Genomic DNA, 27,865 nt, shown 5'->3' with positions numbered 1-27,865 from the left:
ATGCCTAATGGCATTTTTTTATATTTGTTTTTTTAATGCACTATTTTTAGCAGTTTTAGGTTTATATGAGAATGAGCAAAAAGTACAAAAAATTTCCATATTCTCTCATTCCCCCACTGAGTTCTCCTTGTTATCAATATCCTGCAGTACTATGAGCCAATAACAATACATTTTTATTAATTGAAGTCCATAGTTTCCATTAGGGTTCATTCTTTGTGTTGTATCATACAGAATAGTTTCATCTCAATAAAAATCCCCTGTGCGCTACCTCTTCATCCGTCCTCCCTCCCGCAAACCCCTGGCAATTGCTGATCTTTTTACTGTCTCCATAATTTTGCTTTTTCCAGAATGCCATATAGTTGGAATTATATGTATATAACCTTTCAGATTGGCTTCTTTCACTTAACACAATTGGTTCTTTTTTTCTTTTTTCTTCATCAATCTTGCTAAGGTATTAACTTTTTTAGTAATATTTTTTAAAAAATAGCTATAGAAAGTTTGTTCATTTCTGTTTCTTAATTTCATTGGTTTCTGTTCTTTATTATTTCTTCTTTCTTTAGGTTTAGTTGATTCTACTTTTTCCAGCCTTTTTTTGGTGGAAAAAGATCATTGCTTTTAAATTCTTCTCTGAACTACACATTTAAAGCTATAAAATTTCCTCTAAGCGCCGGTTTAGTTTATCTCACACATTTGGATATACTTTCTTCATTCATTTAGTTTCAAACCTCATTTTCCTTGTGATTTGTCTTTTCACCCATGGGCCTTTAGATATGTGTTTTTGGGTATCCAAACATTACAGGGATTTAAAAAAATATAAGAAAGAGTGCGAGCAAGCTTGAGTGAGCAAGAGGAAGGGCAGAGGGAGATGGAGAGAGAGAGAGAGAGAGAGAGAGAAACTCAAGCAGATTCCCTGAGTGTAGAGCCCAATGTGGGGCTTGATCTGACCCTGAGATCATGACACGAGCTGAAACTGAGCCAGATAGATGCTCAACTAACTGAGCCACTCAGATGCCCCAACAGATTTTTTAGAAAAGCTATCTTATTGATATATTTAAAAAGTAGATTTGAAACTTACTGAGACTCATTTTAAGATCTATGTGGGTGAACCTTCTTTGCACAAATTCTGTAGTTAAGTGTGGTGGTCTGTGAATGTCAATTAGGTCAAGATAGTTGAGAGTATAGTTTAAATCTATCTGCTTATTGATTTTTTTTTCGGCAGGGGGGTGCTTAGTACTATGTGTTACTAAGAAAGGAGTTTTAAAAAATCTGATTGTAGACTTACCTATTTTTCTCTAAGTTCTGTCAGTTTTGTACTTGGAAGCACTGTTGTTGAGTACAACCATTGTTAGGGTTGTTAGGTCTTCTTGATGAAGTGTCTCTTTTATTATTATTTAATCTCCCTTTTTAGCTCTCATACTCTTTTTCTGCTAATATTCTGTTTTAAAATCTACTTTGTCTAACTGGTAATATTTAGCTACAGGAGCTTTCATATGCTTAGTATTTGCATGCCACACCCACCTTTTACTTTCAAATTGTCTGGTTTTATATTTGAGTTGTCTTTTTTATAAATAGCATATGGTGAGCCTTGCTTTTTTTTTTCTTCAGTCTCACAGTCTCTACCTTGTAGTCTATCTATATTTAATGTATTCATTGGTATGGTTGCCCTTAGGTGTACTTTTTTCTGTTTTCTATTTACTCAATCTGGAATTTATGCCCCATTTCCTTCTTTGACTGATTGATTGATTGAAGTTTATCAAATATTTTATAGCATTCCACATCAATTCATCTAATGATTGTTGAGCTATATCTTTTAAATATTTTTAGTACTTGCTCCAGAGATTTTACTATGTAACCTTAAAATATTATGGTCTACTTATTAATACTATGTCATTTCTTATAAAATGTAAAAACTACAGATATAAAATATATAACAGTAAGAACAGGGGATCCCTGGGTGGCGCAGTGGTTTGGTGCTTGCCTTTGGCCCAGGGCGCGATCCTGGAGACCCGGGATCGAATCCCACATCAGGCTCCCGGTGCATGGAGCCTTCTTCTCCCTCTGCCTCTCTCTCTCTCTCTCTGTGTGTGACTATCATAAATAAATAAAAATTTAAAAAAAATTTAAAAAAAAAATAAAATAAAAAAATAACAGTAAGAACACAGAAGATGGGATGTAGTAGAATTATACTGCATTAGAGTTAACATTAGGGATGCTTGCAGCGTTGAAACTTCAGTTTCTTAACTGTAGTCGATTAATGAACCTACAAAGATGATAAAATCATGTAGACTATAATACACATACATACACACACATACAAATCCAAAGAAAACTGGTGAAATCTGAATTAAGGCCGGCAGATCATATCAGTGTCCCTCTCCTGTTTGTAATACATATTCTATTATAGTTTTGCAGAATGTTACCCTTGGGGAAACTGGATAGAATTTACAGGGGATCTCTCCATGTTACTTTTTATAATTGTATGTCAATCTGCAATTATCTCAATAAAAATTTCTAAAAATGTTCTTCCTATAAGGTAACTGAATTTCATTGCTTAAAGTAAGGGGCCTTCAAGTATCAAGTAAGAAAAAAGACAAAGCACATTTCTACCTGGATTTATTATATATTTTAAAGATAAAACATTCAACACTCCTTAATTCTATTACCTGGTGGGTAGAGCGTGGTAGAAGGAATTCAGAACTATATTTATCAACATGCCTGCACTTATGTGTGCCAGATGCAGGCCAGCAGTGCATCAATAGGCCTTCAATGCCCAGGCCTAAAGGGATCCTCCTAAAAGTAACTAACTATTGGAATATCAAATCCAACCTGATATGTTCATGCAAGACTGGGTTAAAATTATTCCAGCCCAAAGAGGTTTTATCCAGTGCTGCTTAAAATGTGTAAGGAGAAAAATCTGTAACCTTATTTAACCAACAAATATTTCTTGAACATTTCTTTGAGTACTCCACTAGATGCTGAGGACACAGGAATAAAAATGACACAGTTACTGACTTTAAGAAGCTTAGTCTTTAGTGTGGAATCCAAACTTATACACCAGTCATTACAATAGAAATGTGTTAAATATGCACAGGATTCTGTGGAAACAGAGGAGGGACCTCCAGCAGATCCAAAAAGGTCATCAAAGGTTTCTGAAGGAAGGAATATTTGAACAAAGTCTTAAAGGATAAGTAGTAGAAAGGAAGAGTTGACAGGACACTCTAGGGAGAGGCTACAGCAAAGTCATGTACCTGTAGGTTAGGAGAATAAGCAGTTCACTTTGGCTGGAGCCTAGAACTAGGAATGGTAGGAAATGAGGACAGAGAAGTTGGTAGGATTGCTTTAGAAATGGCTTTATTTGTCAGGGTAAGAAGTTTGTACTTCATCCAGAAGATTATGAGGAACTTCCTTTACGTATTTTAGGACTTAAGTGTGTATCCTTTTGTCTTCTTTTTTTTTTTTCTTTCCAAATATTTTATTTATTCATGAGAGACACACACACAGAAAGAGAGAGAGAGAGAGAGAGGCAGAGACATAGGCAGAGGGAGAAGCAGGCTCCATGCAGGAATCCCAATGCAGGACTCAATTCCGGGACTCTGGGATCACGCCCTGAGTCAAAGGCAGATGCTCAACTGCTAGGCCACTCAGGGATCCTATCCTTTCATCTTCTTATAAGGACACAAGTCATTGGATTTTAAGACCTACTCTATCTAATAAGAACTCATATTAATTTTAAAAATTACATCTACAAAGTCTCTAATTCCAAATAAGGTCACATTCTAAAGTTCTAGGTGAATATGAATTTGGAGGGACAGTGTGACAGTGGGTTGTGTGGCAGTGGCAGTGGGTTGAATTCTAGGAAGAGGAGAGGACATGCAGAGATACACATAGAGAAGAGGGCCATATGAAAACAGAGGGAGAGATTGGAGCAAAGCAGCTACAAACCAAAAAATGCCAAGGATTGCCAGGAGCCATCAGATGTTAGGAAGGGGCAAAGAAGGATTCTTTCATAGAGTCTTTAGGGGGAGCATGGCCCAGCTAACATCCTGATTTCACACATCTAGTCTTAAGAGCTATGAGGGAATAAACTTCTGTTGCTTTAAGCTACTTCCTTTGTGTAATTTAGTAGCCTTAGGAAACTATTGTGGGGCAACCCTCTCCAGGCCCCTCCCTCTTGAGAAGTTTTGTACTATCACTCAATAAACTTTGCTTTGCTGCCCATTCCCCCCCAACCCCACCACCACCAAAAAGGAAATTATTGCAGTATTTAATCCACATTCTACTTATTATGTAAATAGAATGACATAATAGACATAATAGAATAGACATAATAATGACTTATTATGTCAGCTCATTGAAGTAGTTTTAAGATATTTTTATTCCTTCAAGAGGCAGAGCCTGAATCCTCTCTCCTTGAATGTGGGCTGGACTTAGGGACTTGTCTCTAATGAATAAAGGGAAAATGAAGGTGTACAGGTTTGAAGACCAGACCAGTACTTGGCAAACTACACAGTCCATGGGCTGGCTGCCAATTTTTATAAATAAAGTTGTGTTGGAACATACCATGCCCATTTGTTTTTGTATTGATGTGGTTGTTTTTACACTAAAACAACTGAGGTGAACAACTGCAGTAGAGACTTATGGCATGCAAACCTAAAATATTTACTGTCTAGCCCTTTAAGAAAAAGTTTGCCAATCCCTGAACTAGGTCATAAAAAGCACTGCAGCTTTTTGCTTGCTCTTGATAACTTGCTCTGGGGAAAGCCAGCTGCCTTGTCACGAGGACACTCAGCCAGCCCTGGTGAGAGGTCCACATGGCAAGGAACTGGAGCCTCCTGCAAACAGCCATGTAAGTGAACTGCATCCGTGGTCAACAGCTTGACCAAAACTTCCTGAGACCCTGAGCCAGAACCACCCACCTAAGCTGCTCCCAGATTCTTGACCTTTAGAAAATGTGTGAGGTAATACATGTTTGTTGTTTTAAGCTGCTGAGTTTCGGGGCAGTTTGTTATGCTGCAATATATAGCCAATCTACTCATCCACCCCTTCTGCAGGGTTGAATGCAGCCTGTAAGCTGTTCTGCATGTCCTATCTGTGCCACAAACTTTTGCTGTTTTAGAAACATGCTGGGGAAAGAAACCTTTTTATAACGAAGCTCTCAGATACATAGATAAGACTTTTAGGAAACAAAGGATAGTGGAAGGCAAGGGTTGTATTTCCTATAATTTTCATAATTCTCCTTATTAACTAACATAGCACTAGGTGTGATCATGGCCACTGAGTATGACTGTTGCTAACAAAATATTAGGTTTGCTTATTAGCCATGCTTATTTGAGTCATCAGGCAGGATGTTTACTCTATTATGTTACTCACTATTATTTATATAAAGAGAGTATTAGATAATGCCATTATAATCTTTATTAGGTGTACCTCGAGGATTTTTTACTGCTTTCTGTAAGTGTAAACCAAGTCATCTCTAATTGGGATGGTGTTGAGATCCGTGACTATGTTCATTTCCTATTGCTGCATCACAATATTATCACAAACTTAGTGGTAAGAACAACACACATTTATTGCCTCCATTTCTGTGGGAGAGGACTCTGAACATGGCCTAGTTGGACCTTCTGCTTTAGGGTCTTACAATGCTTCAATTAAGGTTTGGCCAGGCTGGATTCTCATCTAGAAGTACTACTGGGATGCTCCTGTGGTTGTTGACTGCATTCAATTCCTTGTGGTTGTAGGCCTGAGAGCTTCAGTTTGGGGAGTTTTCCCCCTTTGGTTGTTATTATTTGTTGGCCAGAGGGTGCCACCAACTCCTAGAAGCCACCATATTTCCTTGCCACGTGGGGTTTCCAAACATGGCCACTCATTTCCTCACAGCTAGCCAGGGAGAGATTTCAGCAAGACAGGCGCTATGGTTTTATATAACATCATCACATAATCATGTGCACCTTTTCTGTATTTTATTGATTGAGAGTAAGTCTCATTCACTCTTAGGGAGAGGGATCACACAAAGATGTGAACATTAGAAGTGGAGGTCACGAAGTCACGTTAAGAATATGTTTGTTACAACGGACTCGGTGATCATGCAAATCTTCCCTGCAAGGTGGAGTTAATGTCTCACCAAAGATAATTTACGTATCTAAAAAAAAAAAAAAAGAATGTAGTGTATTGTTTTTTGTTGTTGTTTTTGTTTTTTGTCCTCTGTGCTGTAAATGGATGACATCTAGGAGGGTGTCAAATTAGAAGAATGGAGGGAAAATGAATAGAGATGGGATAAACAAAAAGCAGGGGAGAAAAAAGGTATACCTAATTTCAAAACACACCTTCAGGCTGGAAAGTACTGTAGCCTGAAACAGCTTGGCACACAGCTAGGTAGATTGACCCTGAGCAAAAGGTTCCTGCATATGAGGAGCCTAAGGTACTGTCGCCAGTAGCATAAAGGGAGCCCATTTCCACAAGGTTACAGATATAATGTAAAAAGTTCTATTATTTTTTCCTCCTCAATCATACCTGCATAGGTGGTTTTCAAGTTTTAGTAAGACCATAGAATAAGAAGGGTAGCAGTAGATGTTATAGATCCCAAATCTCCCTTGATGTGTGACATGCATTTATTCATTCAGTGAATTTATATTGAATCCTTACCATATGCAAGGCCCTTTGCTGGTGCTATTTAGTCTTATATATGTTTATGGTGTGTGGCAATGGAAAGAGTCACCCTATACTGACTACACCTGCCATGGGTGTGGGGGAGGAGTAGAGGCAGATGTGCCTAGGTCTGCCAGTCCTGACATATAAGAAGCTTCTCTTATAAGAAGCTTGGTGGCAAAGACAGGAAAGTGAGTAGGTAAGTCACAGGAAATTCTTGAAAGAGAGAGCCATGAACATAGCAAAGGAGAAGCCTAGCCAATGAGAAACTGAAGATAATATATTTATCTGTGCACAAAGAATCTGATAGATAGTGAATCCTCAGTTATATCAGTTGTCTTACCTCTCTCTTTACACAGTCTCTCATTTAAAAAAAATTTTTTTTAAACATATACCGTTCTGTGTGTTATACGTAGTAGTAAACACTATGGTAACCAATGGTAATCAAACTGAATACATCCCTGACCTGTTACCCTTTATGCTTCCTCCAACTTGTAACATCATTAGCCATTTCAACAATCCCTTCCTCCCAGTCTTACTTCCTCCATTCTTTGTCAACTTTTGGCCCTTTCTCCTCTGATTGTGCTCAACCCAGAGTGCTTCCCTAATCATGTTTTCTGGTGCCATGACTGTTTCGCTTCCTCAGTTGGGTCCTCACTGCTGATTAGTGACCTTTAGTTCATATCTACCAGAGCAGTTATCCAGACCTCTTCTGTTCCCTATGATTCCAGCTTTGTCATCCTCGTTCACAGGTGACTGTGCCCCCTGAGGGGTTTCCCAACTTCCTTTCTACTCCTCTTATAATCTTCTATTGCCATCCTCACTTTTCTGTTTTCTTTAAAACAAAGTAAGTAAATACACACCCCTTCTCTTCAAGGCTTTTTAGTCCCAAACCCCCTCCTACCTCCTCAAAGCCAATGCTAGTCATGGCCATCTCTCATTCTGGTGAAAAGATATATGACCTAATACAGCATAATAGATTACAAAATTGTTTCTAGGCTATCTGTGTCTTGAAATTTGATATCTCCTTTAAAATTACAGGGGAAAAAAACTGTAACAAGTTTTTAAAGTTAGGATAATTTAAATAAATTAAAATAACAATGAGCACTTATTAGCAGCTTTCAAAACTATTTTTTCCAAAGGTAATACATTTGTGCTTCATAGATAATTTAGAAATTTAGATTAAAAGAGGAAAAAAATAAAATCATTCCTATCCCTAATACAGAGATAACCATAGTTAATAATATATATGGTCTTCTACATGTGTATATGTATGTATTGGATCACACAGTACCTATTATCATGTTACCTTCCTTTTTTCATACTTTGTCATGAATATTTTTATCTTTCTTACATATTTTAGTAAAAAATGTACAAAAGGTTTTAAATATTCTATTGCATAGTTTTACCTTTATTTATTTTTTTTAATATTTTATTTATTTATTCATGAGAGACACAGAAAGAGAAGCAGAGAAATAGGCAGAGGGAGAAGCAGACTCCCTGTGGGGAACCTGATGCAGGACTAGATCCCAGGACCCTGGGATCACACCCTGAGCCAACCAGGTGCCCCTTATCATAATTTTATTTAATAAATCTTCTCCTTAGGAGTATTCTGTTATTTCTAGTAATTTTTTTGTTTTAAATGATTATGTAATGAAATCTTTATAGCTAGACCCCTTTTGCAAATTTCTGGTTACTTGTTTAGAGTAAACTCCTTAAAGTTGAATTTTGGATCAAAGGGTATTTACAGTGTAAGCCTACTGATACCTCTTGTGAAATAATTGTACTTCAAAAAAGTTGTGACATTTAACCATCAGAGGTGTGTGAGAGTGTATATTTGATGGTAGCTACATTTGTGGTGAGCAGAGCATAATGTATAGAGTTGTCCAATCACAATGTTGTACACCTAAAACTAATGTAACATTGTCAGCTATACTCAAGGGAAAAAAAGGGGGTGGTCTGTTTTCCCACATCTTTTTATACCATATATAAAAAAGCAATCTTAGCCACTTTGCAAGGAGAATCTGGCATCTTACTTTGTTTTAATTTGCAGTTTTTTGACACTGAATTTACACATTTTTCTCACTGGTCATTGCATCTCTATTTTTGTGAATTGCCTGTTCATGAACCTTTTCCTCCTTCCCCAACTTTGTATGTTTATCTACCTTGATGATTTTTGAACTCACAGTTGTTCAAGTTAGTAAAATTATATTTTCTACTTCAGTTTTCCAGTAGTTCTGAGTCGGGTTTTTCTCAACACAAAAGATAGATTTTCTCTGGTCTATCTTTTATGCAAAAACTAGTCTGTCAAGCTGTGGCTTGTTCTTAGCTTATTTAACCTCTTTATGCAACATATTGATCTGCATTCAAGGTTCTGGAATAATTAGTAGCTTCATTAAAAGTAAAACCTAATCACATTGATCTCAGTCTACTTGTGTGACTTATAAGTTATTCTTCAGTAATATACTGCATTTTGTCTTTAAAATTCTTCAAGCATATTTTTCAAGTTTGCAGTAGGTGGCAGCAGCAGAAAATGTTCTTTCATTTGCTTCAAAATGTAATTAGGCATTTATAGGGGACAGAATAAAGGAACTGCCCTAAATGTGAAGAGCTTTGTGATGAAAGCCACTCAGAAATGTACATTCAGCATGAAATGTGTATTTCATAGCTCAGCTAAGAAGTCAGCACTCACAAATACTCTTCCTTAGAAAATGCATTTTATTTTTCAGATGTTGCAGTGCTGACTAACTAGACTAAGTTTGACTATTTTTTTTTCCTGGAATCTTATTCTCCCCTCACATACATATTCTCATATTTATAGTGAGAGCAACTTCAAGGTACCAGCCTCTCTTCCAGAGGAATGGCCTTTTGAACGATGACTGTGTAATGCAGAGCTCTGAGTAATTTAATACACAAAAATCATCAAGGTAGATAAACATACAAAGCTAAGAAAATATGGCCTTTTTAGGCCACTGCTTCATTATGGGTGGTCTTCAGTGGGGCTTCACTTTGCTAACTTAAAATTTCAGGGCCGGACACCTGGGTGGCTCAGTGGTTGAGAGTCTGCCTTTGGCTCAGTTCATGATCCCAGAATCCTGGGATCTAGTCCCGTATTAGGCTCCCCGCAGACAGCCTGCTTCTCCCTCTACCTATGTCTCTACCTCTCTCCCTCTCTTTCTGTGTCTCTCGTGAATAAAATAATAAAGTCTTTTAAATTTTTTAAATTAAATTTCAGGACCAATGTGTATTTCAAGAGTATTTATAATAATGTTCTTTAGGTCTTCATACTCCCCCTGAAGTTGAATAAGCATTGTCTGTGATCCTTTCACATACTGACAGGGGCAACCAACACCACAACAGGGGACTTGGGAACACATCTGCTTTTGTTTCTAGATGACAAGGACAGGTAGATATCACGTTCCAGAGGCCAGGAGAGGTAGCTGTAAGATAGGCTCTGCAGTTGTGGGTTTTGAGGGGAAAGAGGAACACCTGCTTACTATGGCTAATTGAAATTTAATGATGATTTTGATGGCAGCAAGATCAGATTATTCTCAACTAGGAGCAGCCAGATGCTGTAGGAAAAATATGGAACTGTAAGCAATGGCTTCCTAGTCTACCATTTCTTAAGATTGTCTCAGAATGAAAAAGAACAGAGTAGGATTCAAGAACAAAGTGAAGGTGATCTGGAGTGGTTTTTCCAACTCTGAAGATTAAGGGGTGTTTTTTTGAGGAGGGTTTGGGAGCATTCTTTCACCCTTAATTCCATCCCAGCTCACACTCTATATGTGAACATGTAAAAAGAAAGGAGAGTTTCCAGTCCTAGACTGTAAGGTTCTTCAGGGTAGAGACTATGAATTTATTACCAGCTCTCAGTTCAATACCAGCACATACTGAATGCACAGCAAGTTTTTATGAATGTCTAAATGAAGTTAGCTACCTCAGAGCAACTCCCTCCTTGCCTTCTTTCCTTTCATACCTCCCTAAAACTGCCCCCTTTCTTCACGTGCTCTGTAGCAGACTCTGCTCACAGTGACACATGCATTAACTCTTTCTCCCCAGCAAGAGTATAGCTTACCAGAGAGGTTTCTGGTAAAGAATGGCTGTTGTTGACTAGTCAACACAGAAGGGATGCCTAGGCTTAAGGCCTTTGGGGGTGGTTTTTATTTTTTAATTTTTTTTTAATTTTTTAATTTATTTATGATAGTCACAGAAAGAGAGAGAGAGAGAGAGAGAGGGGCAGAGACATAGGTAGAGGGAGAAGCAGGCTCCATACACCGGGAGCCTGATGTGGGATTCCATCCCGGGTCTCCAGGATTGCGCCCTGGGCCAAAGGCAGGCGCCAAACCGCTGCGCCACCCAGGGATCCCTGGGGGTGGTTTTTAAAAAGATTAAAGCACGAAAACTTCCTAGGCTAGGAAGAAAAAAATGAATTTTGTAAGTAGAGAAAATACAGGGATGTCCGGGTGGCCTAGTGGTTGAGCATCTGCCTTTGGCTCAGGTCTTGATCTCAGGGTCCTGGGATTGAGTCCCGCATCTGCCTTCCCATGGGAAGCCTGCCTCTCCCTCTGCCTGTGTCTCTGCCCCTCTCTCTCTCTCTCTCTCTCTCTCTCTCTCTCTCTCCGTCTATCATGAATAAATAAAGTCTTAAAAAAAAAAGAATTGAAAATATATTTTCAGGACCTGGCATGTTTAATTAGGTTTCAATAAAGCGCTCAAGAGTTGATTCAAGTATCCAGTCATATTTTCGAATTTCCAAGGACTGTTATTGGGCATAAACTGCTTCTATAATACTTGAATGACCATTTCCACTTATAGCTTGTTGGATCAGTGACTAATCGTTTGGGTCTATGTTCTTGTTTCTTTGTCCTTGTTTTAGTAGTACCAACTAGTTATTCTAGACTTTTCTCTTGTGTTAGATTTCAGATACCTTTGAGAAAACACGTGACTTTTAAAAATGCTTGTTGGCTTTCCTTTAGAACTGAGGACAGTATTCTATGTCCCAGGAGTACTGAGTGAATCTTAACTGTGTCAAGAAAAGAAAGAGGTAGCATTAGTGGTCACTGTTATCTTACAGAGAGACAGGATGATGTACTACAAAAACACTCAGGAGACCTGGGATCAGTTCCTGGCCCTGGCACAAATTCCAAGACTATGGAGAAATCTCTGAACCTCAATTTCTCCATATGTAAAAAAGAAAGAGAGAGAGAGTAGATTTGACTTTTAAGGTTTCTCACAGGTTCTTGATCCTCTGAGTCAGTATTTCTTCTCCAGATGTCTGGAACAATCATTTCTTTTTCATCCCATTTAGGAAATAGCCATATAATACTTGATAACAGAATACATTAGTTGGGATACAGACTAAACAGCAGGAACAATCTCAGCAAAATTTGGTGGCTCAGAAAAGGAAGACTGTTCTTTCAACTTTCATTAACAATCTTAAAGTAGGCAGGTATTTCAGCACAAATAGAGGACACTGATTTATTAGAACATTCAAAGTCCAAAGTTAATTATTTTGTTGCTCTACTATTGCCTGGGAGTATTATCATCTGCATAGTAGATGCTGATTTAGCACTGGAAAGAAGAGAGTCCAGGACCAGCAGCTTCACTTCTTGGATAAGAAGACTTGGAATTTGCCTCACTTCCACTCATGTCCCATTGGCTAGAACTCAGTCATGTGATCACATCTACAACCAGGAGAATGAAGTCTTTAGCAGCATAGCATGCACCCACCTTAAACTTTAAGAGTGGGGGAGGGTTAAGGTTCTATACCTAAAAGGAAAGAGAAAAGATTGAATACTGGGGGACAGACTCTGCTTTCTCTTATAACTTTAAGCCACGATAACAATTTATATTTTGCTGTTATTGTGCTTTTATCTTATTTAATGAAATAGTCTGAGATTGGGATCTGTGATTTATCCATATATATATATATATATATATATATATATATATACACACACACATACCCAGATAAACACACATATACCCAGCACATGTCAAGTTGTCTTGAACATAAATGGCATTCAACCAAAATGTGTATATTTGATTTATATATAGATTTTTCAAGGTATTATGTAAGCACGATGTTGGCACCACCTTCACCAATACCCTGTTCCATCTACTTATTGCTTGTTTACTGAATGTTACATGTAAAACTTTATTATTTTTTTAAATATTTTATTTATTTATTTGACAGAGAGAGAGAGAGAGTGAAGGAGCACAAGCAGAGGGAGAAGCAGGCAGAGGAAGAGGGGAGAAGCAGGCTTTCTGTGGGGCAGGGATCCTGATGCAGGACCAGGAGCCTGATGTGGGGCTCGATCCAAGGACCCAGGGATCAGGACCTGAGCCAAAGGCATACGTTTAACCACCTGAGCCACCCAGGTGCCTCACATGTAAAACTTTAATTCTCAATCTAGTTAAGGAGAGTAGATTGGAACCAATGAAGTAGTAAAAATTTTTAAATATGTGTAGATAGGTAGATGGATTGGGAGCAGGTTGCTACTAATAGCAGCTATTAGTAGCAAAGATGGTATTATTTTCCTATTTGGGGATAGTGTGATTACATGTAATAGGAAACCAAGAGCTTTCCAGTGTGGCTTCATCATTTGGTTCTAAGTGTATTCCCTAGACATCACATATATTTATATAATATAAACTTCAAAACAGATACTTACCTAAAATATTGTTGGGTTCTGTCTTCTCTGTTTCCTTCACTAGTATTCTTAATAAAGAACTGACTATGGTGCTGAGTGTGAATCTATGTGGTAGGAGCCTATTTACAGATAGTCTTGTAAGTCTCCTTTTAAAAACAGCCCAGTTTGGGGGCACCTGGGTGGCTCAGTTGGTTAAGCATCTGCCTTCTGCTCAGGTTATGATCTTGGGGTCTCAAGATCAAGCCCTGCATCAGGCACCCTGCTCAGCAGGGAGTCTCCCTCTCCCTCTGGCCCTTCCTCCCTCTTGTGCTCTCTCTCTCTCCCTCATTCTCTAAAATAAATAAAATCTTTAAAAACAGGCAGTTTTGATTTAGTGTTACCATGTTATCCACTCTGACTTCCGGTTCCGTATCTACTTCTCTTGTAGACTATAATCCTGTATTGGAATGAAAAGTACTAGTATGTGCTTTACCAGTTTTTTGTTTTGTTTTGTTTTGTTTTTTGTTTTGTTTTTAAAGATTTTATTTATTTATTCATGACAGACACAGAGATAGAGAGAAGCAGAGACACAGGCAGAGGGAGAAGCAGGCTCCATGCAGGGAGCCCGATGTGGGACTCGATCCTGGGTCTCCAGGATCATGCCCTGGGCTGAAGGCGGAGCTAAACCACTGGGCCACCGGGGCTGCCCTGTTTTTTGTTTTGTTTTGTTTTTTGTTTTGTTTTTGTTTTCATTTTTTGCTTTACCAGTTTTACATTTGGTATGAACTATCTTTGTTTTTTTTTTTTTTTTAAACATTTTATATTTGTTTTTTGTTTTTTTTTTTAATTTTTATTTATTTATGATAGTCACACAGAGAGAGAGAGAGGCAGAGACACAGGCAGAGGGAGAAGCAGGCTCCATGCACCGGGAGCCCGATGTGGGATTCGATCCCGGGTCTCCAGGATCGCGCCCTGGGCCAAAGGCAGGCGCCAAACCGCTGCGCCACCCAGGGATCCCTGGTATGAACTATCTTTGAACAACTGTCTTTATTCTCTCATATCCAGTTTCCCCAAATCCTTCCTCTTCGAGGTCCAGTTCCAGTTTGCCTCCTTTGTATAACAGACTATAACCACCCAGCCCCAAATAATCACTGTATCAGAAAGAGAAGACCTAGATCAAACCCTGGGCAAACTGCAGCATAAGGACAGAGTATGTTTGTTTAAGGACAAGCCTTTATTCCTTTTACAAACATGCCAATTTGCCAAAGACAAGTAAACGGCAAGTACTGGCTATCGTCTGGACCAGGAAGAGTGGTTTCCAGCCTTTTTTCAGCCTCATCCCACATTCCCAAAGCCCTCGCTGAGCCTCAAACCAAGACATCTTTGCTCTTTCTTTGCTCTTAGGACATTTTTCTCCAAAGGACAGTATACCGTTTTTCTAAAAGCTTTGATCTTATGTCAACAGAGGGCAACAGAGAGCACCACTCTGTAGACTAACCTGTAGATCTCAAAGTTGGACAGTCCCAATCCCCTCTAGTGCCTAGGGAGACAAAGCTGGGGGACCTTTTTTTTTTTTTTAAGCTATGACAGACTGGTTGCTGTTATAGGAATGCAGAGTGCTACACATTTTGCATTATGTAGGAAAGTCCTATCAAGCAAGAATATTCTCACCCCCACATGTCAGTTAGCTTTCTTCCAGTATTGTTCTCTAATCTCAAGTGAAACATCCCTGTCTACCTTGCTGATTTAGCACTTTCTCTGTTTAGTGTAGTTGTTCATGTCACCCAAGCTCCTTGAGATAAAGTACTGGCTTTTTCATATTTGCATTGTTACTTTTTTCACTTTTAATTTTTAGTCATTGAGTGATTATAGAGTCTTTAATGGGGGAGGGGCAAGGGGTAATGGATACAATTTAAAAGTAGAGTCAGTAGGTTACAGAGTTTAGATAGAGCAAGACTAGATGAGCCCATCTTCCTGAGCCTTCATTTTCTCACATATAAAATAGGACTAATATCTACCCTATTTTCAAGTACTTTGTAAATTGTAAAAGTACAGGATTGTTTACGAAGAATGTCTATGATAGATTTGTTCCCCATCATTATTCCTGGAATTTAGATATGCTATATTTTAAAAGAACACACTTATATAAGGAAGATGTTTTAGCACAAAAGGCATGGCCAGCTTTGTGCCATGTGTTCACTCTTGGAGCCCTAGCTTCCGGTGACTTCAGCTCCTTCCAAACGACCTGACTGATGGTGATGGATAGAACGTGATGGATGGAGAGTGTTCTCAAATGCAGAAGATGCAAGAGCCGACTAAAAACAAAATGGCAGATGCTCACTATTCCTACATTTTGCTCTTTAGTTCTATTCCTTGCACTATGAAGCTAAAGTGGAAATGCCAACCTCTATCTAGCTAAAGGAGATGATTAAAACAGGTTCAGAAGAATAGAAGTTAGATAGTTTACATGACCTCTCAGCAGCTACACCTCTCAGCAGTACAAATTCTATGTGGAAGAGTAAAGTAATGTATAAATTTTCCTTTTACTCTTTCAGTATGGAAAGTGCCTTTATAAACTCAAGGTATTATTTTAGCCCCATAGAGGTTAGGTTTATGGTACCTTGCCAAATTTTGTATATCATGGAATGGTGTATTTCAGGGATGTTAAATATTTTATTAATTGAAAAATCCATTTGCTTTTGATTTATTTCAGTGCATCTTCACTATTGATCAGAGAAGAATTCTTACATCCTTCATTTGTAATCATTCTTTTGACAGGAATAAAACATTAAAACTTCATTAAGCTGTTAAGATTTATACTAAATAGCATATAAAATCTCTGAGCAATTGCTTTTCTCTGGCTAACTAGATGTATTATTATATGTTGATAAAAAATATTAAAGACCTCAAATCTACTTAACTCAAAATAGTTTTCAAAGTTTGCCACTATAATGCATATGTTCAGGGTTTTCTTTTATCATAAAGATGATTGTAGAATTTATGGACTTGAGACTTTCATCTTTTGAAAAGTTAATAGATGCTTAGTGTACACTTTTATTTACAGTCTGTTTTAAGAAGGATTTGAAGTCCTTACCATGAAATATGTATTAAATCAGGTTAATAAAAGGGAAATCAACCCAAAGCAGGAAAGGGAAAGCAAATATGCTAACCACGAAAGCTAAAATAGATAGAGAAAAAAAATAGATAGAGATATATAGATTGATGGATAGACTGATTTGAGCATAAAGTTGGCTTTAAGTGTCCCACCCACAGGGACAAAAACATGGAAATTCAGTGGATTACATTGTTCTTATTGAAAATGTGGGTGCCGAATAACTTTTTGAGAACAAGAAACTTTTCTCCAGTATTAAGTTCTAAAATGAATTCTTCGTGTGAATTCCTTGCATCTGAGACATTGTGCCAGGTAAAGGACAACACAGAAACAATATTGCTGTTCCTTATAATTCTGGATACAAGCAAAGCCATAACACAAAAGGGTAACTCTGTGACAATGATTCTGCTAAGGGGCACTAGGCTAATAATATTTAGGTAACAGGTAACTTTCTGATGATCTGGTGATCTCCTTTGATACAAGGATAAATTTTAGTGATCTTTAAAATAATTTTTTTCCTCAGATGTTTCTTAAAAATCGCTTTCTCAGCTAGGCATTTAATGGGAGCTCGACAGCAATAGCAACAACAACAAAACTGAAGTCATAGTTTGCTGTGTCAAACCATATACACCTTGAAAACAGGGAAAATTCGAGTTAAATTTTTTTTTTAAGATTTTGTTTATTTATTCATGAGAGACACAAAGAGAGGCAGAGACATAGGCAGAGGGAGAAGCAGGCTCCCTGCAGGAAGCCCCATGCAGGACTAGATCCCAGGACCCCCGGAGCACAACCTGAGCCGAAGGCAGATGTGCTTAACTGCTGAGGCACCCAGGCATCCCAAGAGTTAACATTCTGAAAGTAGAGAATTTCAGCCAGGGTTCTCACCTAGTAGGTTGTTTTCCATATTAGTTCAAATGATTGTATATAAACTACAGGTTTACTGGAGAAATTTAGCATTTTGTTTTTGTTTTCTTGATGAAGAGAATTTTTGGTCACCCAGCTTAACCTCCTGAGCGTTCCCCCACTCAGATGCAGATCTCAGAGAGTAATCTCCAGTTTCCTAAAGGAAAATGATTTGGATGAGCTTTTCTTTGGAAGATGTGTCCCTGATATGTAGTATTTTTAAAGAATCTCCTACAAAGGTCTGTTCAAGCTTACTGTAAGCAAAATAAAGATGTTTTGTTTTTCCCTGTGGTTTTTAATCCCTGGATCTGCACAGTTGTTGAAATTTCCCTTGCTGAGAATAGAGGGGCCCATGGTATTTGAATAATAACAGCAACAATAACAATAAAACCGAACGCCTACCCATATCATTTGCTCAGTATCTTCTATATTACAGGTTCTGTGCTAGTTTTCTCATGTATTATTTTTTTTTAAAGATTTTGTTCATTTATTCCTGAGAGACAGAGAGAAGCAGAGACATAGATGGAGAAGCAGGCTCCATGCAGGGAGCCCGATGCAGGACTCAGTCCCGGGATTCAAGGATCACGCTCTGAGCCAAAGGCAGATGCCTAACTGCTGAGCCACCCAGGCATCCCTCTCATGTATTATTTTAACTTTCACATAATAGGCATGGCCTATTATTATCCCATTTTAGTAATGAGAACACTGAAACTCCAATTGACCTGAACTTATGTAACTAATAAGTGGCAGAGTCAGGATTTGAACCCAGATCTCTTTACTAGCTTTTAATTACTACACACTGGTGCCTGTGGAAGAAATCTGAATCTTCATGCATTAGTCTTAAGTTCATTATCTTCTTTCTTTTTTGTGGTATTTCTGACAAAAATTGTCACTGGGTCATTATACTTTGAACTTCTCTTAGATCCTGGCTTAAATGAGTCATTTTCCTTTAAAAAAATTTTTTTTCTCAAAAAAACAATCCTAGAATAGCCATATTTTTATAGCAGAATAATTGTACCTTAACTTCTATTTTTAGATTGTCTTCTAATAATGAGGTTTGAATATCTTCTTGGAAAACAAGACCAGAGTTATCTTCCAGTTGTTCCTGAGATTTGAAGAGGTTCATTTGATTCCTAAAACTGCTTACTCACCTACTAATGGCTTTGTAGTTCTCCCACTTAGCATGCCCCCATGCTGAAATAAAAAATTACTTGTGATGACTTGGCTTCATATCTCTAGAGTTGCAGAGTCCCATATAATGACTATCAGCTAGCCACATATGACTATTTATTTTAAATTTTAAATGAACTAAAATTAAATATAATTTAAAATTCAGACCCCCAATCACAGTAGCCACATTTTCAATTCTAAACAGTCACAGGTGGCTACTGTCGTAGTGCAAATTATAGAACATTTCCATCATTCCAGGAAGTTCTTGGGCAGTGCTACTGTAGAGTGTACACTTCTCATGGCCCCCTTTCCTTACCTTCCTTATGTTATAAAAACAACAATGGCTTCTTCCAAGAATGACCTCTACAATTTCTGTAATTTGGGGGAGGTAACATATCTTCCCAATGATTTCCCATGATATTCAACAGTAGAAATTGGCTCTTTTGATATTTCTGTGGCTCAGGGAAGCACACTAACACAGATCAAGTTCATCTTACTAAAATGGCAACTCTACAGAGCCAGCTCATTTTTATTTGCCAGATTACACATTGAGCCAGCTTCTTAGGTGGCTGTGTTTAGAACCGTTTATAGACTGTTTTCTTTGAACTGCATCAGAGACTACCCTGATCCCTGGTAGACTTGTTGAGTAATGATGTTGCTGTCAAACCTTACAGCAAATTGGGTTGGCTTCCATAACAGAGTTGGCCATCTTGTTCACATGTTCCACAAAAAAGCTGCCTCCTTCTATCAGTTAGTCTGTATTATTTTGGAAGAAAAAAAGATTTTTTAAAAAATAAATGTGATTCTTTTAGTGTATCCTGGTTAGTTTTGATTGTTGTTAAGAGACAGAGATGCATATTCTTAATTCCTTCCCACTTATGTGTCCTACAGTAATCTTGGTACATGGACATATTGATATAAGCCAATGTAGTATAGTATACTACTACATTCCTAGTGCCTACTAGGGAGGTACCAGTATTGTTGGCTTGAGCATTCTTATCTTATGGGAGTAAATTTCTTTGGTCTGTCTTTTCCATAGGGATATTACACAATAAGCTCCTTTAGAAAAATCTCTTGAATATGTTATTTGTCAATGATATTCTATTGTTTGGTATATAGAACAGTGCCCCAAACATCTTTGCTATATGTAAAATAGTCCTGGAAAGTTTTGTTCCCTTTTGTTTTTCCCAACGAGCTAAGCAGTATGCAGCACTCATTCATGTCAGGCTTGAACCCTCCTAAACCACACAGAAGCAGGCAACTACTCTCCTCTCAGCTGTACAAATAGTCTGATTAAGAGATAGAGTAAGATCTCTGTTCAGAATGTTCTTGGTCATTGGACACCTCTTAACCGAGGCATTGTATTAACCACTGTTGTCCCAGTTTCAGGGATTTCCCATGCTCAAAAAAAGCTGTTATCGGTTTTAGTAATGTATTGGTAATCATGAAGTAAAATGATAGAGTATAGGGGAAGTGAATCACATCAATCTCCACTTTTGTGTGACTCCTGACATTTTTTTTAAAAGAGTAAAGAAATGTCATGATTTATTTATTTATTTATTTTGCTATTGTGTTTTATGAGTTACTTATATATTTTGGAAATTAACCATTTATCAGATATATATGTTTTACAAATGTTTGTGCCACCGATTCTGCAGGTGACATTTTCATTGTGTTGATTAAAGCTTTTTAGTTTGATATAGTCTCACTTGTCTGTTTTTGCTTTTGTTGCCTGTGCTTTTGGTGTCATTTCAAGAAATTATTGCCAAAACCATGTCAAGAATGGGGAAAGGTCTTGAATAGATGTTTCTTCAAAGAAGACATACAAATGACCAATAGGCACATGAAAAGATACCCAACCTCCTTAATTATCAGAGAAATGCAAAGCAAAACCACAGTGAGATATCATGTTACATCTCTTAGAATGGCTATTATTTAGAAAAGGAAAACACATGTTGGGAAGGTTTGGAGAAAATAGAAACTTTGTATGCTGTTGGTGGGAATGTAAAATGGTGCAGCAACTATGGAAAACAGTATGGAGATTCTTCATAAAATTAAAAATAGAACTATTATATGATTCAGCAATCCCACTTCTGGTTATATGCCCAAAAGAATTGAAATCAGGATCTCCACGAGATACCTGCACACCCATGTTCATTGTAGCACTATTCACAATAGCCAATATATGGAAGATAACCCAAGTGTCCATTGACAGATGAAAGGATAAAGAAAATGTGGTGTATACGTACAATAGAATATTTTTCAGCCTTAAAAAAGGAAATTCTGTCATTTGCAACAACATGGATGAGTCTGAAGGACATTATGCCAAGTGAAAAAGGCAGTCACAAAAAGACAAATACTGTATGATTCGACCTCAATGAGATTTCGAAAATAGTCAACCTCGTAAAAGCAGAGAGTACAATAGTGGTTGCCAGAGATGGGGGAGAGTGAAATAGAAGTTGTTATTCAACGGGTATAAAGTTTCAGTTATCCTAGATGAGTAAGTTCTAGAGATCTGCTCCACAACATAGTACTTATAGTTAACAATGTGATATTATATTGTGCACTTCAAAACTTGCTAAGAGGGTAGATCTCATGTGAAGTATTCTTACCATAAAACAAACCAAAAAACCACAAAGGAACACAAGGAAACCCTGTGATATATCTACTGTATTAACTGTGGGGATGGGGTCATGGGTGTTTGCATAATTCTAAGCTCATCAAATTGTACACATTACATATCTGCAGTTCTTTGTATATCAATTATATCTCAATAAAGCTGGTAAAATTTTTTAAATTAGAAAAATTCTTTTAAATGTCATCAGCTCTTGTGAATTTAATATAGTTGTTTTTGCTGTTTATAGTAAGGCATCCTATTAAAACCAAAACATTTTAAAAAGATTTTTATTAATTTGAGAGAGAGAGAGAGAAAGCACAAGCAGGGGCAAGGGGCAGAGGGAAAAGGAGAAGAAGGCTCTCTGCTGAGATGTGCGACTGGATCCCAGGACCCCGGGGATCATGACCTGAGGTGAAGGCAGACGCTGAACGGCTTAACCGACTGAGCCACCCAGGCGCCCAGAGCTATGTCTTAATGAGGAAATATTTACCTACCTTATTTACCTACCATATTTAAATGTGGTAGTAAATTACTCTTCCACACCCACTTTGATGCTTCACAAAGGTCAGCTAGATGATATTGTTCTTTAAAAAATAATTACATGTATGTAATATTGTCTTAAATATTTATATTTCTTAACCACTGAGTTATTATTTCCCATTATTATTTCCCTACTGTTTTGGCTTCTACAAGCCTTGGTGTGCAGGGCATGCATTTCTCCCTGGTCACTAGTTTTAGAAACTGTTTCCCTGACTTTGATTTGTTTTTTATCACATCGGAGCAGGCACATTGCTGAAATGCAAGAAAGGAGTTAAAGAAAATAGCCTCCAATGAATAAAAGAATGTGATTCTAATGTATGCATTTTTGGTAGCAATGACTCCACTGAAATTCTATTTTGATTCCCTCATTCAATAGCAATAATAATGTTTTCGTGACTATCACAGCCACACACACACACACACACACACACACACACACACACACACGCTTGCCCTCCCCCCCTCCACTCCCCCCTCCCCCCTCCCCCAGCTGCCAGTCTGTCTTAAGGCAGTGGCAGACGCCTGATTGGCGGGCTCTGTTTATTCTGTGACCAGATTCCTCCTAAAAGAGGGCAGGCCATGAGTGCCTGAAGCCTATTGGCCAGGCCTGCTCTGGACCCTCCCTTTCTTTTTTCATGGCACACACCACAGCGAAGTCTGTGCGGAATCCTAAACCAGCCCAATTTACATCCATTCATGAATCTGTGACGTCAGCAAGCCTTTGGGCTCCTTTGCGGTGGGCTGGAGGACTGTGTGGGTGGAATCCCCCTCCCCCTTATTCTTCTAATTCTGCAAGGCTTTTCACATTAACCTTCCATCTTTTTAAAGCAAGAAAATGGAACGGCATGTGTAGGAATTCTTCATTGTTGTGAGTATCACACTCTTTTTTTTTTTTCCTCCTGTTTCATCAGCATTTATGCCACAAGGACAGATGGAGAAGGTATTTGAGATTTGAGTGGATTAGAAAGCGGATCTTACTGAGGGAGACACGGTGAGAAAGACAGACAGACCAGACCGGGAGACAGAGGCAAAGAGTAACCTGAAACCCCGTTAGAGCTAGGCGCCTCCGAAACTGACAGCTGGTTTTCCTTTGCTCGTCTGCTTGCTAGACGTGGACATTTTTCATTTATGGTTCTGCACGTTACCTCTGGATGCTGGTTTGGCTTTCCTTAAAGGGAGATTCATTTCTCGGAGAAGATGATGTGGGTTGCAGGAGAGGAAAAGCCCCAGACTGGTACCAGAAAGGTACTGGGGAAAGCCAGGCCAGCTAGACACAGCAGGTTCTAGCCTGCTGAGCACTTGTCTTCCTTTCTGCCGCCCTTTCTGTTGTGTGTCACCCTTCACCTCCCCTTTGTTTCATAATTGTGTACCAGTCAGGGTCTTGAGCTTGCAATTTGGGGACGATGAATACTTGTCTGACCACTTTTTTCCCCAAAAGCTCTTATTATGGGAGTCACAGTGGTGTATTTATACATCTTTGCAGCTCCTTCTATCACTCTGTGCATTTTATTTATATTTTCAAAAACTTAAAAGCCTGCGCCAAAGGCAAAGGGGGAATTATCCTTAAATTCTGATCTTTAGAATATCCCCAAATGAAAATGAAGAAGTGGCTTCTTCATATATTCCGTAATTATGTTGCATAGAAATGCACATGAGTATTTTCTGAAGATGAACTCCCTGCTCAAAATAGTTTCTTCCGCTGTGCTTGGCAAACATGGAAAAGTTCAGATATGTTCAATGTATTAAGTTGGCTTGATACTTTGCTTGGAGTTTGAACAAAAAGTTAGTATTTATGATCAAATTTATTTTCCAAGGTTCTGGACTATATTCTGGTAAAAGTTGGGATGGTAAAGAAGAGGGATGTGACACTGTGACATGTTCTGCCCTGGGGCAGCTCCTCAACCCAGATAACCTAATAGCATTTTCCACCTCCCTCACTTCAAACAAATTATATTCTAGTCGGCAGCGTGTACCTGGTCGTCGTCTCCAGTGAGAGGGAAAGCAAAATGTCTGTTAATTTCTTATCATCCAGCCTTGTCATGTTTACCTTGTGTAATCAATACTTAGCTTTGAGATTTTCATATTATGATCTTTTCTCATGAGAGAGGGCTTCTAAATTAGGACTCTCATGATCTATTTTGAATTATTAGTGAATCTTCCAACTGTAAACTCATTGAAAATTACCCAAGGATTTGGAGTTCTCTTTTGTTTTTCATCTTGGCATTGCCCCTACTCATTTTGTTTTTCTCAGTGCATCTGAACTCACTGAGAGCTATAGAAGGGAAAACTTCTGCCTCATTCTAAATCAGATCTTTGTCCTATACTCAGACAACTGTGGTTTCATATTTTGCTATTTTTTATACACTCGGTTGAACAAGTGACACAATTCCCCTGCATTTGTAAGCATCTAGACTTACTTCATTTTCTTCTTTTGTGTACCTTCAAACTTTGTTGAAAGTAGCAACTGCAAAGTTATTTCAAATCATTGAAGTCTAGATCATTGCTAGATCGAAAGACAGAATTCTTAGGGTTTCTTAAAGGTGTTTTTATAATCAAACTCAAGAAATGTTCATCAGATGCTGTCTTTTCTATACGTTTTGGCAGAGGGCTTTATTTCTGTTAAAGAAATACAGTCCGCACTTTGCATTTATTAAAGTTAAACTCTCCCTTTAAGGCACAGAGGAGATATAGAATCTCCCTATCTCTCCACTCCTAGTGGCTGTATTCTAGATTATATTTATTTTCGTGTATAGTGTACTTGTAGGGGGGGAAAAAAACAATAACTCTTAATTGTTTAATATCAAACAATAAAATCCTGTGTATCAGTGACTGTCAATAGATGGCTTTCTGTTTCGAAATTGAAGCTACTCCAGAAGTAGGAATTAATTTATTTAGTAAACAAAGTCAGTCAAGCCAGAGCCCTGTCCTGGGGAACTATCAAAAGAATGGTTCCTAAGGGCCAGAGGCCACATCCACCATGTATGACAAAACAGCAGTACTTTGGACGGGAGAACCGGTCAGTTTGGTTTGCACTGTCTACCTACCCTCTCTCTCTTTCTGTGCTACAACTGAATTGATTGCTTGGGGAGCTCAAGTGAATCAAGATAGCCAAGATGACCAATGCTTGCCAGGTGGCAGCCTGACTCTTGCATTTTCTATTAAAGTAAAAAATATTTACCAAGAACACTCCTTTACTTAAAAAAAAAAAGGTTATTTAAGAGCTATCACCCTCCAGCTCTGTGTGGATTATTATTCCTTAAGAATATGGGAAAGAATGATTTAGAAGATGCCATATTTCCTCCTAACAAATCTGGAAGGTAAGATTCCATACACATATAGTGTTGTGAAGATTGGAATTACCTGGAGAGCTTTCTGTCTGTTTCTCCGCTTTTTTTAGTATGTTCATAGAGTTGTTCACCCATCACCACAATCAATTTTAAAATATTTTCATCGTGGTAAAAAAAAACAGAAACAAAAACAAAACCAACCCATACACATTAGCAGTCACTCCTCTTTTCCCCTAGCCCTAGGCAACCACTAATCTTCCTTCTTTATACATAGCTTTGCCTACTCTGATCATTTCATATTAATGAAATCTTACATTATATGGTCTTTTGTGATTTCTTTCACTTAGATAAGGCTTTCAGAGTTCTCCATATTGTAGCATATATCAGGACTTCATTCCTTTTATTGCAGAATAATATTCCATTATATAGTTATACCATGTTTTACTTATCCATTCATCAGTCGATGGACATTTGGATTGTTTCTACTTTTTGGCTGTTATGAATAATGCTGCTATGAACATTTGCATACAATTTTTTATGTGAACATATGTTTTCATTTCTCCCAAATACATACCTAGCAGTGGAATTGCTGGGTCCTATGATAACTATATGTTTCACGTCTTCATGAACTGCCAAACTGTTTTCCAAAGCAGATGTACCATTTTTCATTCCCACAAGCAGTATAGGAAGCTTTCAATCTCTCTACATCCTTGTCAACATTTTTAATCTGTAGTTTTGAGAAGAGTGATCTTAGGGAATTCGAAGTGCTATCTCCTTGTGGTTTTGGTATACATTCCCCTAATGGTTAATGATTTGAGCATCTTTTTGGTGCTTATTGGCCTTCTGTATTTCTTCTTTAAAAAAATGTTTATTCAGATGTTCTGCCCATTTAAAAAGTTAGTTTCTCTTTTTATTACTGAGTTTGAGAGTCTTTGATAAGTTCCAGATACAAGATCTTTATCAGATATATGGTTTGCAAATATTTTATTTCGTTCTGTCAGTTGTCTTTTTACTTTCTTGGTGATATTATTTGCAGCACCAAGTTTTTAAGTTTTGACGAAATTCAGTTTCTTCACTTTTGTTGTTGTTGCTTAGTGTCATATCCAACAAGACTTTGCCTCACCCAAGGTTTTGAAGATTTATCCCTATTTTTTAAAGAGCTTCATAGTTTTAGCTCTTACATTGAAGTCTGTAATCCATTTTGAGTTAATTTTTGTGCAGGGTATAAGGAAGTGTTCAAAGGCATTCTTTTGATTGAGGATATCCAGTTCCAGCAATATTTGTTGAAAAGATTGTGCTCTCCCCCATTGAATTGTCTTGGCACCCTACCAGGGAACTTAAAAAGAAAATACTGATACCATGGTCCCACCTCCAAAGAGTTATATTTAATTGGTGTGTGGTGGGGCTCAGACATCTACATTTTTTAAAAGCTCCCCAGATGATTCTAATATGTAGCCAGGATTGAAAACCATTTCACATGGATAGAGGGCTAGTTTTATGAAAGAAGAGGGACATGACTTCTGAATCAGAAGAACAGAGTGAAGACATAGACTTCTATATGGAAAGAAGCGAAGAGAGGAAAATGAAGATTCATACCCGAGAGCATGTTTTTTTTTCTTCTTTTTGGATTTTCTAAGTAGGAGTTTGTCATTTTCAAAGAGGTTAGAGAGATGCATTAAAAGAAGAGAAGGAGCTGACACTTATTGACTTCTACATGCCTAGAAATCTGCTGGGAGCTTTCACAGACATTATTTCATTTAAAATAGAATCCTCATGGTATGAGTAGACACTACTACCCCCATTGTACAGATGAGAAAACAGGCTCAGGAATATTCTGACTCAGCCAAAGACACCAGGTAGTGCACATCATACCCAATTCTCAAATCCAGGTCTAATTTTTCATTCCATTCTTTCTTCTGCATACCGTGGGTTTAGAACATTGAGGCTTACCTTGACTTGTTACTGGTTTGGTCTAGCATGACTCTATGGTCTTCTCTTGCAATGCTCTGGACTGGACAGTGGGGTAAGAGAAATTGAATGGTGGGGGTAATATAGGATTAAGTGTTGGTACAGCAAGTGCAGTAGTAAAAATAAGAGGACATGCATAAATGAAGATTATCATGTGACAGTTAATCATGGAGCCCAGGCTAGCTATACTCTGCCTATGTATAGCCAGCAGGAAAAGTCCTAAGAGGACAGAGTGTACTAGATTTGAGAGAATGATTAAAGGGAATGGTGGGGAGACTGTAATGGGAAAGAGGATGTATCAAATAGAACTGGCAGGTGTTGAAGTGTTGGCATTCTTTTAATCAACAGATATTTATTGAGCATTTAGTATGTGTTCTAGGTACTGAGTACACAGTGGTAAAAAAAAAAAAAAAAAAAAAAACCTGCAAGAATTCTTGCCCTTGCCCTCTTGGGGGCTTATTTTATTGGGGAAGACAAATAATGAAGTAGGTTTAGGCAGTGTTGAATGTTAAAGAGAAAAGTAAAGGTGAGAGAGGAATAGAGCGTGCTGGGGGTGGGGTAAAGTCAAAAAGGGACTTTTTAAAAAAGATTTTATTTATTTATTCATGAAAGAGAGGCAGAGAGTTAGGCAGAAGGAGAAGCAGGCTCCCTGAGGGGAGCCCGATGCGAGACTCAGTCCCAGAATGCCAGGATCACACCCTGAGCCAAAGGGAGATGCTCAACCACTGAGCCACCCAGGTGGCCCAAAAAGGGACTATTTGGGGACACCTGCCTGGTTCAGTGAATAGAGCATGCAGCTGTTGATCTTAGGGTCATGAGTTCAAGCCACGTGTTGGGTGTAGAGCCTACTTTAAAAAAATAATTAAATTAAGGTAAATTAAAATTTTGAAAAGGGACTTTTTTTTTAAAAAAAATTTTATTTATTATTTATTCATGAGAGAGAGAAAGAGGCAGAGACACAGGCAGAGGGAGAAGCAGGCTCCATGCAGAG

General features: G+C 38.0%; 1 protein-coding gene across 9 annotated transcripts in view; it reads left to right on the top strand.

Annotated features, from left to right (window-relative positions):
* Nucleotides 1-27,865, top strand: part of MAP3K13 (mitogen-activated protein kinase kinase kinase 13) — a 172,163-nt gene that overhangs the window by 54,402 nt on the left and 89,896 nt on the right. Inside the window, exon 1 of one of the 9 annotated variants that reach the window (XM_026007308.2) lies at nucleotides 22,120-22,487. The exons of the other annotated variants lie outside the window; for them this stretch is intronic. The gene's annotated coding sequence lies outside the window, so the exon portion shown is untranslated. Of the gene's footprint in view, nucleotides 1-22,119; nucleotides 22,488-27,865 lie in introns of those variants that run through there. 9 annotated transcript variants of the gene reach the window in all.

This window comes from Vulpes vulpes, chromosome 3 (assembly GCF_048418805.1).
Source record: "Vulpes vulpes isolate BD-2025 chromosome 3, VulVul3, whole genome shotgun sequence".
NCBI lineage: Eukaryota > Metazoa > Chordata > Mammalia > Carnivora > Canidae > Vulpes > Vulpes vulpes.
The sequence above is the reverse complement of the archived record's forward strand: the minus strand, read 5'-3'. Positions and strand labels throughout refer to the sequence as shown.